This window comes from Octopus bimaculoides, chromosome 1, assembly GCF_046866305.1.
Source record: "Octopus bimaculoides isolate indiv1 chromosome 1, ASM4686630v1, whole genome shotgun sequence".
In the NCBI taxonomy this organism is placed as follows: domain Eukaryota; kingdom Metazoa; phylum Mollusca; class Cephalopoda; order Octopoda; family Octopodidae; genus Octopus; species Octopus bimaculoides.
In genome coordinates this window covers 174,085,405-174,104,775 of record NC_142928.1, presented here as the reverse complement: position 1 = coordinate 174,104,775, position 19,371 = coordinate 174,085,405, and the positions used below count along the sequence as shown (strand labels likewise).

The following is a 19,371-nucleotide window of genomic DNA, read 5'->3' as shown; positions in this document are numbered from 1 at the left end:
AATATTTACTGGAAATATATATATATATATATACCAAACGAAGATACTTGAATCTAGCCATTTAAGAATACACAGAACCTGTTGCATTAATTTTCCCCTTATTGTCAAAATTTTTTTTTTGATACTTTATAGCAAACAAAATAAAAGAAAAAATCAATGTAGAAGTTTATGTGAGTTCTTAAATACACATGTTTTTTTTGGATGAGCTAGATGAATATGTCACATACAATTAAAGTGGTAAATTCAAGCTCAATAATATAATCTTGGATTATAAAGGGAAACTAATTTTTCAGTTTCCTGTTACGAACTGTTGTGGAAGTTATTCTGAAACAGCAATGTGCACCACACAGGTAGCTGTATTATGCATGATATGGCATTTGAGCAGATAGCGGGATAATATGAGAGACAAAAACGAGGAACAAAGGACGAGCGATATTCCACAAGCACACACACATATCCCGTATTCGTTTTCGTGGCGAGAAATTCCATGTGTAAATTCGTGGAGAAGTCATTAACTGAAATGATTATTTTTATCATAATTGTTGTTTTCAGTCTCATGATATAATCTAGTTGAAATGTGTCTCCAAATCTAATAAGACGCACTAAAAACTAAGATTAAGTCAGGTTGAAGTATTATGTATAGAAATAGCCTAACGCTTGTATGTTTATTTTAGGATAAGACTGATATCAGTGCAATGGGTTCAACACGGTAGCACAGTTGCGTATAGCCACCATATACTACTGCCTGAATGGCTGAAATCACTCCCCCACGATCTGTGTGTCGAGTAAATTGACATTTTAAATTATTCTTTATTGCTATTATTGTTATTAACGACTTTTTAATTATTCTATTGCTCTTTAATGTTGTGTGTGCGTGTATGTATGTTACATATCCTTATCAATATTAATACTCATTGTTAGTCGCTTGATCATGCTAAAAATGTCACACATGGAATTACTCAATATACAGATATACATAGAAGAAAACAATTTCAACATAAAATTCCTAAGCTAAACTATTATGTAAATCCAGATCGCAGTCAGGCAACCAACATTTGAACTCAATTTCTGTAATTCAAGTATGAACATGTAGTGGAAACTGTAAAATCCCGTATCCGCTTTCCATTATCAGGAGGGTAATACAATATTATTGCTATTGATAGTTGATTAGTATTGATAATGTATATTTATTGCAAATATACGAATGAGAAAATTTGTGTTATTTAATTTTATTTTTGGATGTAAGTATTAATTTTATAATTATTTGTTTTATAAGTGAAGTTAAATTTAAATAAAATCAAAGTAGAAGTAATTATGATTGTATCCATGTAACATTACGTGATGTTACCTATAGTGGCAAAGTATATTCCAAACATCACCCGTCACGACGAGTAACTCTAGGAGCATAACATTTAAGCATTTAGGTAACTTCCTATTTACTGAAAATAATTTGATACTCTCTTTAAGTCGTAGATTTATCAAACAGAACAAGATTTATCTATATGTTATTTTTATGTTTTAAATATATCGCTGTCATTGTTTCAAGATACTTCAGTCGAAAACATAATATAATAAGTAATTCGCATTAATAATCAAATTCTGTTGCCTTTGTATTCAAAACGTGATACCATCTCCAAGGGAGATAACTAATACGGAGCGTAAATTATCTTTTCATTTCCTATTCGTCTTTTACTTGTTTCAGTTATTAGACTGCGACCATGCTGGGGCACCGCCTTGAAGAATTTTTAGTAGAATGAATCAACTCCAGTACTTGTTTTTTAAGCTTAGTACTTATTCTATCGGTCTTTTTTGCCGAATCGTGAGGTTACGGGGACATAAACACACCGACACCAGTTGTCAAGCGGTGGAGGGGTGTGTATGCACAAACACACATATGCGATATGCTTCGTTCAGTCTCCATCTACCAAATCCACTCACAAGGCTTTGGTAGGCCTGCAGCTATAGTAGAAGACACTTGCCCAATGTGCCACACAGTGGGACTGAACCTGGAACCTTGTGGTTAGGAGGCAAACATCTTACCATACAGCCATGCCTGCGCCTATATGCACAACAAACACCAGTTTGAGGCACTGAAGAAAAGCAGGCTCACGAATGGGCATTATTCTATCTCAATTTGATGCTTATGTCTCAACTTTTTTTCTTGATTCAAATGATTTGCTATTTGAAGAGAAAGCAATAAAAATTAATCTCACAGTAATAGTAGTTTCGCATTTTGACACAAAGCCAGTAATTTCGGAGGAGGAATAAGTCAATTACATTGACCCCAGTGCTCAACTGGTACTGATTTTATCGACCCTAAAAGGATGAAAAGTAAAGTCAACCTTGGAGGAATTTGAACTCAGAATGTAAAGATGGATGAAATGCCATAAAACATTTGGCCTGTCATGCTAACAATTCTGCCAGCTCGCCACCTTAAATTTCAGTAATATTGGTTTCAAATTTTGGCACAAGGCCAGCAAATTTGGGGAGGGGGTAAGTCGATTGACTCCAGCACTTATTGTTAAGTCTGGTACTTATTCTATCAATCTCTTTAGCAATACTGCTAAGTTACAGAGATGTAAACAAACCAACACTAGTCATAAAACAGTAACGAGTGACAAACCCATTTGCACATATATATGTGTGTGTATATATATATATATATATATATATATATATATATATATATATATATATATATATATATATATACCATAGTCTCTGTCTACCAAGTTCATTTACAAGGCATTGGTGACCTGGGCCTATAGCAGAAGACATGCTTAAGGTGTAGTACAGTAGAGTTGAACCTGAAATCAAGTGGTTGCAAACCAAGCTTCTAAATCACACAGCCATGCCTGCACCTATAATCCAAGGTTCTAATTAATATTGGAAACGACTATACCTATATTTGACTTTGTACAAGAAGGTAAACAACCCAAGCAGTTGCAGATTTTTATTTACAAAAACCTATTTCTCACTTTTATTTTAAGAAACAGAATATTTTACTCTTCTCCGATATTATTCATTAGGGAAACTATTGTTTCCCTAATGAATAATATCTATGGTAATTTCCTCCACTAAAAATGATAAGCGTGCACACACAGACATATATACCATCCAACCCATGCCAGAATGGAAAGCAGATGCAAATTATGATGATGATATATAGCACATACTTACAAACAAGACATAATATCATAAAGGAAAAGTATAGACTGTTTAAATCATCTACTTTATTACTATAACTTATCTTATTGACTTGAGGAAGATTATAGTCAAGTTTGAATCTTAGAAACTAAATATTTTAAAGCATTTACTTCAGCACTGTACTGTTTAAGCAATCTAAAACTTTCTAAATTATCAGTCAACAAGGGAGCTTCAACATGATTGGTCAAATACTCTGGAAGCAGCAAGTTAAATTTCCCTTATTACACTCTACAATATGTGAGAGAGAGAGAGAAATGGTCATGGCTTGAATGCCTCTAACCACAGATCTGTCAGGTTGTTTTATTGGTTTGGCTGGAGGAAGAGGCTATGCACATGACTTGAATACATTACTTACTTCACTCAGTTACCCCAGTTCCATAGAAAAGGAGGAGTAATTTCTTTGACCAATATTGAAAACAATGTTTAAAATTTCTAAAAAAAAAAATTTAATACATAATGCTCAAATTTTCTAAGCTTTCTACATCTATAGTGTTTGTCTATTGAAAAAGTATGGCTAACTGGATTTAGATGTTATTCCCCATTTGCAGTTGATTGGTTTGTAGAACAAACAACCTCCAACTATGAAACAAGTATTATGGAATTATCAAAATTTATAAAACTCCAGTAATGCTAGTACAAAGTAAAAAAGTAAGTAATAAAATGCTTTAAAGATAGCCTTCATAAAATATAAAAAAGAAACAAACATTTAGTGAAGTTCCTATGTCACAGGGAGAAAAGTAATCTGATGTTTCGGGCAAAACACTTCATGAGAGAAAAATGTTTTTAAGGTAGTACTGAAAATATATACTTTAGTTATCTTTCTTCCTCCTTACCCTCCACTCCTAAGTAAAAAGATAGTTAGCTAATAAGCCAGTGTCCTGAGTGAGTGTTGCCCTGCTTCACTTTTCACTTTTGTCACTCAAGCCACTGAGCTACCAAGTCTTTCATCTTATCTTCCTCCTTATCTCTTCTCCTAACACACATATTCTCAATGCTAGGGTTGTCTCAAAGTGCTAAGATTCTCTTCCGATGACATGAACTTATTGAAATTTACAAACTAAGAGAGAATGTTGCCATATGTATGCTTTTTAGTTGATAATGGTTGATTTCTTTGTCAGTCTTTGAACTCTTATGTATTCAAGCAATTTATCAAATATGAAATAGTCATCAAGCATTATCTACTCATTAACTTTAAAGTTTGATTTTTATCAAACTAATTCTTTTTGTTAACTATATAATATGTGTGTACATTCATGTATGTGAATAATAAAATTTCAAACATATAACTTTGATACTCATATAGAGATAACTGTTGACATGTCAATCAGATACTGCAGCCTGGGTAGATAAGTACATATAATTTTAGAGCCACCATTCATCAGAAAGTGATATATAGAGTACAGATAGGCTGGTGATTGTGTTCACAGCACATATACAGTACTATAAAGTTGTCCCCTGCAGTATTGAGTTCAACTTCTCAGTAAGTGTGAAGAAGTCGTTCCAGTAATCATCCTCAGACTAGAATTCTCTAATCATTAGTTCAGTAGAGTGAACATCTTTTTACAGACTGCATGCAGAGACTAGTGTAAAACATCTCTTTTCATGTTAAGCTCATGGTGCACAGATATTCCTCATATTTGATCATGATAGACACTATCCATCTTACCAGAGTCATCAGTTTCTAATATTTTGATGACCTAAAAATAGACAATTTCTAAAGATGCTTTACAAAGTAAACCCTTGTAAATATTTTAGCTACATAGCCAAAATGGAAAAAAATCATTAGATGCAATGCTCTAAACTGATAAACTTTTTCATTCTATTTAGTGCCCAAGTTTCAGAAATTTAGGAAAATTAATATGCAGAAAGATTTTCATTTGTTTTTAATTGGTGGAAGAAACAGATCAGACAGTTAACACATTTGGGAAACATTAATTAAATCATAAATATTTACAAATATATATCCTTTGCAAATAACCCCTTAAAAATTTATCAAGTCATGAAAGGCAGCTGAATAAGGAATTAAAAAAATTTGTAAACTAATTCATCATTTTCTTTAAAAAAGATCTCTAGTTCATACATTATGTAATTGTGTGTGTGTGTGTGTGCCTAGTAAATATTTACAACATGCATGCTTTGCTTGAAAAAGCACCAAGACACAAGTATTGAAGTTTTATTTTTCTATAAAAAATCTGCTGCTGGCTCTGTGCTTTCAAAAGATGTATAGAATAACTTGAAAATAAGTAAGGATTGGTGGCAGGAAGGGCATCTGGCTATGCCTGTGTGTTGAGTTGTTTCCTTTAAGTTAAAAGACAACTTAGCAATTTGATAAGTAGAGGTTGATAAAATAAGTACTGGGCTTAATATGATACCAAAACCTAAACTTGGAGGTGGTACTTAGGATACCTGCAGTCCAATGACTGTGTGTGTGTGAGAGGGAGGGGGAGGGGAGAGAAAGAGAGGGAGAGAGAGAAACTAAATATGTCAGTGTTTAAATATTATTTTTAACTATTAAGAATTACTGCCCTTAGCTTTCTTATTTGAAAAGCTGGAGCTATTTTCTTCCATTCTGCACATGACTGTTTATTTTATAAAAAAAATTTAACAATGGTAATTAAAGTATCTAAATCTTTTGGACAGTTTAAAAGTTAAACTTTGTTGTTACACACACACAAGCTGTCATAACATAAGCCTCATTCCTTTAGAAAAAAATATATTCAGAGAAAAACAAAAATATTAAAAATAGCTGAATCTTCTGCTGTACGTATAGTCATAACATTAATAGTCTTATAGAAACAACAGGAGGGTAGCATGTGTGGGTGTACAAGATTGTGTCAAAAAGGAACAGGCAGTAATTCAACACTCTGTGAAGAGTGCAACCAGTGGGTGTACAAAAGAATATAGTGATGTTCATGGTTAATATTTTTGACAGTGAGACCACCATCAGAGATTATGAGTTACTCTGTACAATCTCTAGATATAAGATTTGTTATGTTATAACAACTGAATGAAGCTTAGTTTAACATAGCTATTTCAGAATCAAATCTCTCAAGTGTTGCTTGCAACACTTCAGGTGTCTGAACATGAACTGCTTAAAAAAAGAAGTGGGACAAAATAAAAAATATCATTTAAGCATCTTAATCTACAGAAAACGTAAAAACAAGTAGAAGGCCCCTGATTGCATAATGTTATTTCATATGTTTCTGACAAATGAAGACAATATGACAGAAAAAGAAATAATACAATTATGACTAAATATAGCAGTAAAAGACAACCAGTTAATCCTGTTAAAAAGTAGGTTTATTTCAGGGAAGTATAAAGGTAAAAATAGTCATAAAGCAGTATTAGTTAAGGTAGAAATATCATTTCACCACAAAGTATCTGTGAGTAATAACAATCTATAAAACAGAAAATGTTGAAACATTACTTTCTGCCATCTTAGATATATCAGGAATATTATTGAGGGAATAATCAAATACTTAAATTTTGAATTTAATATTAAGTCTCATAATTCAACAGTATAAATTTTTCATATTAAATATTTCTGAGCAGAAAAATAAACTTAGTACTTGTGACACTCTGATGTTACTGGTCTCACTGCACTGAATGGACTCAGTGTTTGAGTCACAGGAAACTTAGCTCCATTATGGGTTTATTGATGATATTTCAATAATGTTTCACCAACTTTTACTTATTTATTCATTTATATACAACATAACATCTCTTGTTTTTTTTTTTTCTTTTTCATAATAGCAAACTCAGAAGGAAATATCTTTGACTGTACTTTCTAACTCAATTATGTATTCTTACTGTTATAGAGAGAAAAATAGTTTCATAGCTACTACTTACTTTTATCTAAAATATAATGCTTTGTACATATACAGCATGCATGTGCAAACACACCTACACCTAATTAAGAAATTTAGATAATTGAAGCAGCTTCTTTTGTGTTGAAGAAAAAAAGAAAAGAGAAATGACTAATGGATAGTTCTTAGTCTTGAACACAGGGATTGATGTCAGAAAGGACATCTAATTGTAAAATCTTGCAACTAGAAATTACATACCAAAATAGGAACAAGATAAGAGGTAAATCACAAAAAAGAAAATATACTTAAGAGAAAAAGGTACAAAAAAATATTGCTAATTAAATGTATTTAGTTTAGAAAAAATTCTCCACATTATCAAAGTACTTTTTTTTATACTTTAATTTTTATTTATATATTTATTTTGAAGAAGCTGTTTATATCAACTAGTCTGGTTTGCTTCTCATCGCTTTTCCCCAGTCTATTCTATGCATAACTTCTGCTAGTTCCCCTTTTCTGGTAATTACCATGCTCCTCTACTGTCTATATTGATATTAATATTTTTATTATTATCTGTTTTTTCTAAAGATTACTAATGTATTTTGGTAAACTGTGTTTACATAGTACTCTACCCTTACAGCTTACTATGAAATAGAGTAGCTGAAATAAAAACTGCAGGGTGCTGATATAACTCCATATATGAAAGCACTCATTTTCCTGAGAATAAATGTGCAATAATGACTTTTTTAATAGACATAGGTTAATTTTGTAGGGTGGAGTGTATAGTTGAGGAATCAACACTAATATATAACTGGACTTATAAAGATATTTGAGAGATGAAGAATAAGAAAGGCCTAGTATGAAGAAGGCAGCTTAAAAGGAATATGGCATAATTTTCAGAAACATTTCAAATGGTCTGCCACCTTCACAGCATACAAATCTATAAAAGAAGTAGTAGCAGTCATTATCATCATTGAACATTTGCTTTTAATGTTGGCATATTAGTTAGCACTGACAGATGAGTCTTCAACAAAATCCATGTTATAAAGGAGCTTCAGAATATATACACACATACATATATCATATATCCCTGGCATTGAGAATGGTTTTTTCCAACAATAAGTCTCAAAAATTTAGCATGTCCTGGAGGATGAATTTTACATTTTTCATAAGCCAATTATATTCTCCAAAAGATAGTTATCTATACTAAACTTTTTGTTTATATACTGTAAAGAGGAGGTGGTGTTGCAAACAGGATCTATATATCAGTAAACTATTCATAAAGCATCTAAGTATAACTGAAAGAGCTGAAACCTTATTTTATGTTGTTGTTTTTTTTTAACTTTTGAGATAAAATTGGTGTGCATTTTCAAAAAAATTAAAGACATTAAGGCATGCAAGAAATGTATTTATCATTCCATTTGTAATTGGTCCACCTGAAGCAATTGGTTCTGTAAAGCTATCAATAGTTCTTTATGGTCAGAATATTCTCACACTCAATATTTGCATGCTTGTTTTCAAAGATGCATTTATTTTCTTATATAAGAAAGGCACACTTGTATCTTTAAAACTATGAATAACAAGGATAATCAAAGAAGGATAGTGCATCTTCTCTGAAGTGGATATCATTCTGGAAAGAGGATTACCAATTATTTTCAGATGTAGGCATATCAGTGTGGTTAAGAAGTTCACTTCACAACTATATGATCTTGGGTTTGACCCAATAGCATGGCACTTTGGTCAAGTGTCTTTTACTATAGGCTAATGAATGCCTTGTAAGTGAAACTGGTTGATGGAAATTGGCTGGAAGTAGTATTAGTAGATGGGGACTGAATATGTGTGTGTGTGTAAGTGTGAAGTTGTTTGTTAAATCAAGTCTACATGTGGTAAGCATGCCATCTCAAATATGTTGGAAATATTCTTGTGTAGACATTTGTATTTTGTACAGGATTTGTCTCCAGAGATGGAAACTAGTTTTTGAGATATAGTCCTTACTAAGAAGAAGATGCATAGTTTCCACGAATGGTTGTGAGAGTCTAATATACCAAGAACTTGTGTGAAGTGGCATGTTCAAGTAGTATATTATTTGTGAGTAGAAGAGATATGTTGTGATGAATTTGTCTGCTTGAGATGTTTTGTTACTGTTAAATGTTTGCGAGGTACTTATGTCTTTGTGAGAGAGATTGGGGTAACATGAATTAAAACCAAGGAGGCATTAAGAATGTAATCATCTGAGCATGAGTGCAACGTAGTGTACACAATTTGAGATAACTGTGAATAAGTACAATAGAGAAAGGCAAATATTAACAGGGTACTAAAAACTCAGAGTACCTCAGAGTAATGTGGAAGGGCTGCAATGGGGGTAATCTGATGGTTAGATTCAAGAAGTGCATGCAACCAAGAACAGTTTTAACTGAGAAGTCTTCTTTTAGATATGTTCAAAGACTTTAGTCTCCTCAGGGGCAACACTTTGCTTTTACTAAACCTTGTAGTAGCAAATGGCTATAGGTAATGTAGCAACAAACAGTAGATCTCCAGGTGGCCTTATTGCAAAGGAGTCATTGACTTAAAGTGATTATGAACATCTCCCTAACTTTCAAAATAAAATCAGGTGTTAAAATTTAAGAACACTAAGGCTGGTAGTTGTTAAGTTTGAAAAGATGTTTATAAATCTCGAGATATGTGTCAATAGAAAGAGCAAAATTAAAGAGTTAGAGAAGGACATGGACCTGTTGTTTCAGAGTAATGATGTTTATTTGGTCCATTTGTATTTTAAAGATTTGTTGCATTTGGTTTTTGTGAACATAGGTAGTAGAGAAGATAGGTTAAGCAAAGGAAGTCTAGCTGCAATATGGTGCATATTTGTGTGTGTATATCTATATATCTATATATCTATATATATATATATATATATATATATATATATATATATAGTCATACATGCACATGTAGCATTGACTGTCAAAAGAAAGAATACTCAATACCATAATAGAGATTAATAATATTTTTGCTTATATATATATATATATATATATATATATATATATTATATATAAAGGGTGGAGTTAAAGTAACTGTTGACTTTAGCTACTGGAGTACAGCTTGAAGAGTCATCTGTGTTGATAAGTAGTGGGAAGGAAGATTTAACAAAACTGAAAATTTTTCTAACCCAATAAGAGAATGCATTCATTCACTTTATCAAACAGAGAGTGTAGAAGCCATGCATTATAGACAGGCACGTTTTACTTACTAGCTGGTCATACTGTACAAATTGTGCTTACATATGTGTACCATATGGTTGCTGTCAGTGGATATTTTCCTCTAAGTATTATAAGCAATGTATTTTCTTGTACAGCAGCAAAAGAACCTTGGATAAACCATTTAGGAGTTGATTTATCAGATTTTATAGTGTATGGGATCAAGAGGGACACTCAATTTTCTCTATTACTTATGTGGCCAGCTAGGAATAAACAAATTTGTTGTCATGGGTAATCAATATATAATTGACCAAAAATCTGGCAAATAAATGAATTTTTAACAGCTACTAAGTGTGTAGAAGAAAGATTACTTTATATGTATATAAAGTAGTCTAACTAAATCAAAATGCTAATCATAAAAGGAATAATAAGCATGCAACAGTGTTACTAACTCAACTTTGCTTAAGCTTTATTTTAAAAATATCCACTGAGTGAAATCAGATGGGTTTTTTTTTTATCTGTGTAGAAAATATATCACTTGTTGCAAAAGCTGTCTCCCACTTTCTGCTTTTCTCTGACCACCCCCCTCAATACACTCCTATGCAGATGACACCAATTTTTACTCCTCTCTAAACTTTCATGAATAGGCCTCATCTTCATGCTATCTTGATACCTTTCATCAGACAAGCAAACCACTGCAGTGACCTCAATAACATTCTGCAATGGAATATGCCAACATGAGCACCAAAATGCAGACACTACACTCCCTACACATGAACATACAGCTAAAATTTTCACACTATGAATAACAAGCTTTATAATCTCTGATGGCATTTTATGATAACTATATATAGCACGTACTTCAATGTGTGTCATAAAGACTCAATGTTTTCTCCAGGACCAGAAACACATTCAGACCCTTTGTAAGGTTACTGACCCTTTATAAAGCACAAGTATACTCCAATAGTGAAGTGACACTTGTCCAACTAGAACAATGCATCACCACCCACATCATACACACAAGAACATTTTATGCCATATAAAAATAAAGAAAACAAATATCTATCCACTTTATAAGTTAACCCACAACAATCAACTACTTATTCACCAACACACAAAATGTGATCTCTTGCTATTAAATGGCTATCTCCACTCAAACCTAACATGATTGCCTACTTCTCTTCCACTTAAAACTTTGACCAAATTTCATACCCTACACTATCTATTGGATAATTTTTCTCAATTTTTTTCCCTCAAGTCAGCATATTCCTGGAATTATCTGCCTCTCAACTTTGTTACCACTACCACTATATACTAACTTGAGGTAGATTGATATCTTCAAGCAAACTATAAACATTGATTATCTGTTTGTGACTAGTTAATTAAAAAATAGTACAAATACCTTAAGGTTCACAAGTTCATAACAACAGCACATATTTTTCTTTTGTAGTTTCTGATTCTAGAAAAGACACTACATTCTATTTGACTCCATTTGTCTAGGTACAGGTATGGCTGTGTATTTAAGAAGTTTGTCTAAGTGCAGCAGTTATAGCTTTGTGGTTAAGAAGCTCACTTCACAACCATGTGATTCTAGGTTGAGAGTCACTGCACAGAACCTCAGGCAAGTGTTTTCTATTATAGCTCCAACCTTGTGTATGGATTTCATAGACAAGAACTGAAAGAAGCACTTATTTATTTACAATCTTCCATACAAACATGTCTGGCCACTGAGCAGTCAAGTTTGAATGAGTAGGAGAAAAATCTCTTTACTTGAAAACTAATGGGGGTTGGCAACAAGAAGAACATTTGACTGCAGAAAAATCTGCCTCAACAAGTTTCATCTCACCCATGCAAGTATAGAAAAGTGGACATTAAAATATTGATGATGATGATGTACAGCTTGGAGAAATAATAGTGAGCTTTTGCAAAAGTTAACTGTGATGAACTCATACCCTAAACAGAAAGAAAATTATCATTTATATTTAGTATTACAGAAACAAGAACTCAGCACCAGTCCTATGAATTTCGTAGTTTGTGAAAATATAGATTTTGAACAATTTAGCTGCAAACAATAAAACAGTATTTTGTTTTTCTTTTTAACCATTAGTTACAGATTGGAAACTAACACTTCAACTTGGTATCAGAAATTTCCACTAATAATTTGTAAGCACCCCTACCTTCTTCCAAAGATTTTTTCTCACACAGTCATAAGTTTTAATAAATTACAAAAGATATTCCAAAAAAAGTTTGTTTCATAAAAGGAAATTTGAAAAGAGATTTGACAATTTTAAAATTAATCCATGCAAATATACAAAATATAGGTTATAAAAAACATCCCTGCATGCTGTGTTTCTAAAATTAGTTCGCAATTAAAATTTTTAATTTAATTATAACTTTAGCAACTCCAGTTTTCTAAAGAAAGCCTAAGGCATATTTATTGGCTGATTTATTATCAACCACAACAATTGTGTTTTAATGCTAGCATTGATTTAGACAAATCTGTCTGGATTGCTTTTGCATACTTATAACCTAGATCACTTTCAATCATGAGTATGATAAAAAAAAGTGAGTGAAAAAAAAAGTAAAAGTTTCAAGATAGGATTTCCTTCTCAGCTTGGTGTGTGTGTGTATTTATATACATATAAATTAAAGAGTCTTTAAAATATTGCTATTATTTGACCACTAACAAAATAAGGAAAATGTGTACTCTCCTTGCTCATGCAAACAATCAATAACTCTAAGAACCAACAAAGAAGCCATTACATGGTTATACAATTGGTAAGATACAACAGCCAAATTCCCTAAAAAAACATCCAACCATTTTAAGAAAGGGAAGAGTGTATTGGACTCTATAGTCTTACATACCTCTAAAAGAATGATAAGATGGTCGTGGTTGGTATGTTTTTGATCTTTGATCATATATTTGTTCAATCTGGTCTGATCAGGAGCTAATCAACAACAGTAACAATCAGGAAATGAACAATATGATTGTCAGGTAATGTTATGCGATATTATCACAATGACAACTGATGCCATACACATTACAAACAAATACATTAGCTTTAGGCCTTCAGAACATAACCTGATATATCTAAAGAAGTTTTATTACAATTTGCTTGAGGATGTATCATGATGCTATGTGGTTAGCAATTATCTAGTATTTATAGAGAGCTTAGAGGAGACATTAGTTTCTCAAGTATGGTTGTTTTGTTTGTTCCTAAAGGTATTGTGGATATTGATATGCCCTTTCAATGATGATCATCAACATCATTGTTCCACATCTGCTTTCCATGCTAGCATGTGTTGGACAGGTCAATTCTGCTCTCTTATACGGGTTGAGGAATCATGTTTTATCCACAATTTTTTTTTTTTACTTGATTTCTATGGCAACCATTTCACATTTTTTTTTTTTTGTGACAGTACTAGAACTAGAGAGATTGGTATGTCTTTTGATAAGATAAAAGCATCCTCACAACTCTACACTTAACAGAGTAAGCTGGGTGCATTTTATTGAGCACTAGAGAGGATAGAGGTGAGAGAGTGACGGAAAGCAAAAAAGTGGATAAATGGTGAATGTGAAAGATAAATGTTGATTTCAAATGGCTATTGAGGAGTATAGGTAGGGCATAAGGTATATGAAGTTCTGGTGAGGTCCCTTGGTGTTTGTGTCAAATTTATGATTGATTTTTATTGCATAACTAGACTACTTGTGACCCATTGGGTCACTGACGGTTCAGGTTATAAAACACTGAAGCTGTTTCAACATTGCATTGAAATGAAAGTTAATTTTATGATGATTCAGTTAAATATTTTAATTCATTCTTGTCATTATAGGCCTGGTTTACAAGTTCATGTTTAAGGTTTTATTGATTATTTACAGCATCTACTAGAAATAGAACTTCTGGGATAAACTTGAACTCCAGTAACAGCATTTATTTATGGCATGTGTGCACACTTCTACAAAAATGCGAAAGGAATTGTTATATTATGTAAACATAAAATTAATGGAAACAATTTTCACAGTTTTATATATTTCCATTTCAGGGTTATGTTATTTTCAGAGTATTTTCCCATTATGCACCATTTTAGCTATTTATGAAGGTAGCCAAAAAACCACGTATCTCGGGAATCTGTGGTCCAATTTACGTGAAACTTGTTTTATTCCATTTGTATTCACATTTCAGGGGTACCTTACTTTCAGAGTATTTTCCTATTATGCATCAGTTTTGCTGTATTAAATTACAGACAAGCAAGCAAGCAATCACAAGAGTTTTAGTAATATATAGATAGAAAGGAGGGTTTATGATGGCATGTAGTTTTTTAATGATATTAATGTGACTTTATACTGCTAGATTTTAATTTAAATGCTTACAGGTATAGGTACTGCTGTGTTGTTAAAAATTTTACTTCATGATCATGTGATTCTGAGTTCACTCCCAGTGTACCATAACCTAAAATCTTTTACTATAGCCTTACTTGTAAGTGAAATTGGAGAGACAGAAGCTGTACAGAGGCAATTTGAGCCATACATGTTCTTGGGTTTTAGACCTAATCCTTTGCTCATTTGAAGGACATCAACTGATCTTTGGTTACCTTTAGCAGAGTCCATTGCTGCAAATGTTTGGACCATATCTACAATATGAGAATAATTCACTATCTTGATGTACTTCCTATGACAGCAACCCAAGAGCCATAATTTCTGCTTACTTTCTCCACTCCCTACCTGTCTTGGAGACCCTGCAAAGGTCATGGATGCTATCCTTCTTTATCTAAATCATGCAGTAAAATTTTGAAATTACTAGCATTTTATCATGTGCCAAGATCTTCCAGAAGATATGGCCTATCACTATGTCATACAATAAACCACTACACCTAATAATTATAATCAATCAACAAGAACAAGTCAACAAGGGAATTTTCATGTGGTTGGTCAACTTACAATAATTAACAGCCAAATCTCTTTATAATCACACCATAACATGTTAAGAACACACACATTGGATAATGCAATCCTAGATACATTATGTCAGGAAAAGAAAAAAAAGCTGATCAAGATTTGAATGCCTTTCACCATAAGTCTCCTTAATCAGGGATGATTTGGAGCGTCAACAGAAATCTAAACAACACACAAAGTGCTGTAAATTGTAACACTTGTTCAGCACTCATTAATAAATTATGGTACAAAAATTTATGGATGTCACTCAAAAGATTCATAAAACCATAATATTGGTTGTCCCATTGCCAATCAATATGGAAGATATTCACCAATATAGATTAAGTCAATCACATGTCATTATAAATTCCTACATAAGTTAACGAAAGGGCTAGGGTATGTGTATCTACTTATACATACTGGCTAGGTTGAGTGTACGAGTATACCCCACCACTTCCAAACAGTCAGTTTTTGTTTATGCATGCATAATAGGTGCATTTAATCATCTAATATAATTCCATCCTATTTCATGTATATCATCATCATCATTTAATATCTGGTTTCCATGCTGGCAAGGGCTGGATGGTTTGATTGAAAACTGGCAAACCAGGGAGCTGCACCAGGTTCTGATCTGATTTGGCAAGGTTTCTATGGCTGGATGCCCTTCCTAATGCCAACAACTCCTAGAGTGTAGTGGGTGTTTTTTTATGTGCCACCAGCACAGGTGCTATTGACCTGACATTGACGTTGGCCATGACTATGGTCTTACTTGGCTTGACAGGTCCACTCAAGCACAGTATATTGCCAAAGGTCTTGGTCACCTGTCACTGCCTCTATGAGGCCCAATGCTTGAACGATACTTTTTATGCGCCACCGGCACAGGTGCCAGTCAGATGGCACTAGCATCGGCCATGACTATGATTTCACTTGGCTTGACAGGTCTTCACAAGCAGAGCATATTGCCCAATGTTCGAAGGGTGCTTTTAATAGGCCAGTTACGCGACACAAGTAGGAAGGATTTATATCAGCTGGTTAGATGTTATATCTGTAATGTTGGAAAAAATAAAAACTGTGTTTGGGAATGGGGTTTATGGAATGAGAACATGCCACAGTGTTGATACAAAAAATTGGGATAATGACCAAAAGAGAAGGTATTAGATTCCGTTTAAGAAAATTAGGATTGAGCAAACCACCAAACCTTCAGCTACTACACACAAAGCAGTTTTGCAACAAAAAAAAAAAAAATTAAATTCAGCACTTGCTCATGTCAATTAAACTTACCAATCTCTTCTATGAACTCTTCTATCAAACAACTATGACTGACAGAGATCCTCACATCTATCTTGGATTCTAGATTTTTCCTATTCTACTATTAGATATAAATTATTTCTTTATTGAGAGTACCATTCTTAAATGGTTAAAAATGTTTCAATAGTAGCTAACTCTATTCAAAATTAAAATGTTTGAACCACAATTTAAATGTATATATACTAATTCAATTCTAGATCTCACCTACAAATTCATGTTGAACGCTGCTTTTCTGCCTTACAATTTGCTATTTCCAAAGAAATCTATTCAAATTGCTATTCATTTCTCTTCAATTTTGTGCAAAGACAAAAAAAGGAAAAGAAAAAAAAAATCCACAACAGCTTTTAAAACATAGAACCATGAAGTTAAATACAGAACATTGATATTAGTAAAAATTTGAAGTCATTTTACCATATTTAGATGTGATGTCAGAAATGAATTTTCAGAGAAATAGAATTTGTATCCAAAATAGAAAAAAGATTTTAAAAGAATTCCCTCCCATATTACCTTAACCCCACAAGTTACATGGGTTGAGTAATTGCTTCCAGGTTTAATGCAGTTTAACATTTTTTTCTTTTCTAAATTTAGGCAACAACACTATATATAAATTTATGTAGACTTTATGTAGGTAAGTGATGCAACAGTGAGTTTTTCTTCAGCATTTTATAAACAGAAAACATTTGAAAAATGTTTTGTAGATGTATTATTTGTATCACTTACTTCATAGCTGGCTTCAAAATATGAGCTACTTAATGTGTGTGTGTGTGCATGTATGTATGTTTTGTTCTTTAATTGCAAAATCTACCCAACTAGTATGTGATGATCTGAATTCTCTGATAAAAATAAATATAGATAATAAACTTTAACAGGAAACAGCAATTCTTAAGATTATAGTTTTTAAAAATATATACTTGACTGACTAAATGTGATGAATATGAAGAGAATACTTTAAAAACAATAATTGATATAGGGATAGAATAAATTTTGGACAAGTGATTTGCAAAATATGTTAATTCTATCTATTATATTTGATTATCCTACTTTTTATAATTATTTTCTATGATAGAATAGGTTAGATGAGTCAAATTACCATTATTTAATATCATTATTTTCAGAAATATGTCAAAAATACACCTTTCTAATTTATTTACTGCCTGAATGAATAGGCATTTTAAAACAATTTTTTCTAATTCAATGAAACCCTAAACCAATGATCTCAAAAAAATTATTCCATTATTACAACTGTACTCATTGTATGTAGTTTGGGAGTACCTTATAATTACTCAGAAATGCATGCAATCACATTGTCTACAAACAATTTTTCAATGCTTTAGTATAATAAAACGTTTTCCATGCTGGCATGGGTTGGACGGTTCGACTGGGGTCTGGGAAGCCAGGAGGCTGCACCAGGCTCCAGTCTGATCTGGCAGTGTTTCTACAGCTGGATGCCCTTCCTAACACTAACTACTCCGAGAGTGTAGTGGGTGCTTTTTACGTGCCACCAGCACAGGGGCCAGAGGGAGCTGGCAACGATCCCGATTGGTTGGTGCTTTTTATATGCCACCAGCACAGAAGCCAGTCAAGGTGGCGCTGGCATTGGCCATGTTCAGATGGTGCTTTTTACGTGCCACTGGCATGGGGGTTCACAACTACAATGTATTTTAAAATACTTCTGATTTCTAAACTGATTGCAATTTTGCAAACTTGTGAAACTGCACAAATTGTGTTTTCAAAGTAGTTAAAAATACCCACTTGCATTTGGATATTTCCTGTAAATTTAATATAATTCAATAACCATCTCGTAACATTTAAACTCTTGTAAAATATCTAACATATCTATAACAAACAAGATACTCCAATTACTTTCAAAGTGCATTGTTTCTATATATATATACAAGTTTTATGTTCAAACCTATTTTTACATAATTTAAACAATTTTGAATAAGTCTCTAAGCAGTCAGTTGCTCTGCTTATTATCCTACTATCTTATAAAAGGTAGGGTACACTAGAAAATATTGTTCTAGATATACTTGGTTGGAAAAAAAAAATCATGCTGAAATGCTTTTGAGTGTCAGAGTTAAACTTGCTGTTTGTTAAACAAGAACAACAATCATCATCATCATCGTTTAACGTCCGCTTTCCATGCTAGCATGGGTTGGACGATTTGACTGAGGACTGGTGAAACCGGATGGCAACACCAGGCTCCAGTCTGATTTGGCAGAGTTTCTACAGCTGGATAATATATTTAAAAAGGTTTTATTCAGCAATGATTTGTTTTTTAATTTATTGATTTTCTTGTATACAAATGTTGATTTGATCTGTATGACTGATTTATTTTCAAAGGACAGGCTTAGAATATCAGTAACCTTTTGGTTACAATATCTGTTCCCCATCTAACATATTTCACAAGACTTTCTATGCTTTTAAGAGTCTTATGCACTTTCCATTCTTTTCTATTTCATAAGGTGGCTTGTCATTTCAAATACTTTTAAGAATAACTGTAACTTTTCTGAATATTTAACTGGCTAAATGAGAATACAATACATTTTACTTGTAATGTATAACTGATAAAAGCTTGTTGACAAGCTTTTATCAATGAATCTTTAATATAAAAGGAACTTTTAAAACATGCAAATATCTTACAATTTCAGTGTTACATTGAAGATTAATTATATATTCAACTGGGATAATTAATTATGTATTCAAATTTTTATGGCATACAATATCTTGTATCAAAATGTTTACAGTCCTTGCTTTCCTAAAAAGGTTGATATGATACTATTATTACTCATCTCTGTATATATTTCTAGTCAAGTCCATCTTTTATCAAATGTCATTGTTATTTGAGTACTTTGCAATGAGATATTTAAGGACAGCTTGGTAAATGTATTTTTGTTGCTGGTAAACTTTCATCAATCAAGGA

The 19,371-nt window shown here is 32.5% G+C and overlaps 1 protein-coding gene across 8 annotated transcripts in view; it reads right to left on the bottom strand.

The window, feature by feature from the left end:
• LOC106880457 (rap guanine nucleotide exchange factor 1) overlaps positions 1-19,371 on the bottom strand; it is a 187,620-nt gene that overhangs the window by 119,729 nt on the left and 48,520 nt on the right. The gene's annotated exons all lie outside the window — the stretch shown is intronic.